The sequence below is a fragment of the Phascolarctos cinereus genome, unplaced genomic scaffold, assembly GCF_003287225.1.
Source record: "Phascolarctos cinereus isolate Bilbo 61053 unplaced genomic scaffold, phaCin_HiC Scaffold_2;HRSCAF=192, whole genome shotgun sequence".
NCBI classification, from domain to species: Eukaryota; Metazoa; Chordata; class Mammalia; order Diprotodontia; family Phascolarctidae; genus Phascolarctos; species Phascolarctos cinereus.
Window position 1 is genome coordinate 196,576,651 of NW_027555625.1, and position 1,836 is coordinate 196,578,486.

The window sequence follows — 1,836 nt, forward strand, 5'->3', positions numbered from 1 at the left end:
TGGTACCTTCCCCTCTCCTTCAAATGCCTTATGAATTGATCTCTCAACACCCACATAATTTTGTTGCCTTTCTCCAATATGGATGTCCTCTATTTACACTTGGTTTATTCCAGCTGCTCCTTCTCCTACTTTGTTCTCTTTAATGCCATTTCATTGGAAGAATATGGGTGTTAAAAAAAAAAAGATGGCCCTTCACAGCAGTGAGCAGCTTAGGATCATTAGTGCTGTACAGTTTTTCAAATGTGATCCAATCCAAGGTCCTTCTCCTAACTCATTCTGGGCCAGGCTATTTTTCTTTACATATGAAACATGTAAAAAATCGTCCTCTGATAACTCCTCATTATATGGAAGTGAGTCCTGGTGGGTTATACCACCAGAAGACCCAAAAGCTATACCACCCAAACTCCAACAGGTTTTCCCAGTCTGGAAAGACTCCTCCTATAGGCCAAGAGATAAACTGTATCTGTTAAACAAGGAGTAACCTAGCCAGGTTTACAGAGGATCAACAGCAGAAGATTGGCCACAAGCTGAAGAATTTCTCTGTCACAGAAGACACCAGATTCATCTCAAGTTGCACACTTACTAGCTGTGTGATCTAGGGCAAGTTATTTTATTTCTCTGGTCTTCAGTTCCCTCCTCTGTAAAATGGTCATAATAATAATACCTTCCCTATATTCATTGTTTTTTAAAATATTTTTATATTATCATCATCTCCTAATATAACCTACAACTTCCTTCCTTCATTTAGGGAGCATCTTTTTTTTTTAACAAGAAATAAAAAATAAAGAAGGTAAAAATAACAAAAATATCTGCTCAATTCAGTAGTACATGCAATATTCGCACCTACACCCCATCCCTAAAACATTTGCAAAGAAGGAGGAGAGGTTCAGCTATTCGTATTATTAAAAAGAATGCTATCTATATTGGTGGAGGTAGTACTCATGCTAATGAAATCCCAGATCTTTGAAGCATTGAAGGAGGCATAAGAGCCTGGGACAACATTGTCTAGTAGTAGGAGAACTGTCTGGAAGTCAGGAGATTTGGCTGTCTGAGTAACTTGTGAGGACTTAGGCAAATAATTCATCCTCTCTTATCCTCAGTTTCTTTATCTGTCAAATAGAAGGAGGATACCCACACTTCTGGGGTCATTCTGAGGCCCAGATATGGTGATAGATGTAAAAAGTCAGGCATGCTACACATACCTGGCATAATCAAAATCCATGGAAGTGATGTTCACTTTGGCTCTTCCAAAGGAGGACAGGATTTCTATGGATAGCTTCTATGCTTACTTGCCTTCCTATTTAAAGAAGGATAATAATGTCACCATTATCGGTGATCTAGTCCATTACATCCAGGCTTAATGAGGATTTGATGTCTTGACCAGGAGCTTGGATAACATCCACATGCCATTTGATGGTGCCTGGCAAGGGAAATTCACAAAAGGGGTGGGGGGAGACAGTTCCCTATCTAATTTACTCAGACTTTGTGATTCAAGAACTTCCACAGGTCCTATAACCTTTTACAGAAGGGTAAATGTTCTTTGAGACTGGGCAATGGGAGAAAAATAAGCAGATCTCTATCAACATTTTCTCCTTCCCTACCCCTTACCTTTTTTTCCTCCTCTTTTTTGCCTCCTTTCTTCTCTCCTTTTCCTCTTAAAAACAAAACAAAAAAATCTCTCCTTGACTTTCTCTTTTTCTCAGCTACTTTCTCTTTCTTCTCTCATTTTTGTCTTTTCTCTTGCATCCTTTTTTTCTCCCATTCTCCCATGTTTTCCATTTTCCTTTCTCTTTCCCCATTTTCCTCCTCCATCTCTTTCTTTCTCCCTTCTTTTAC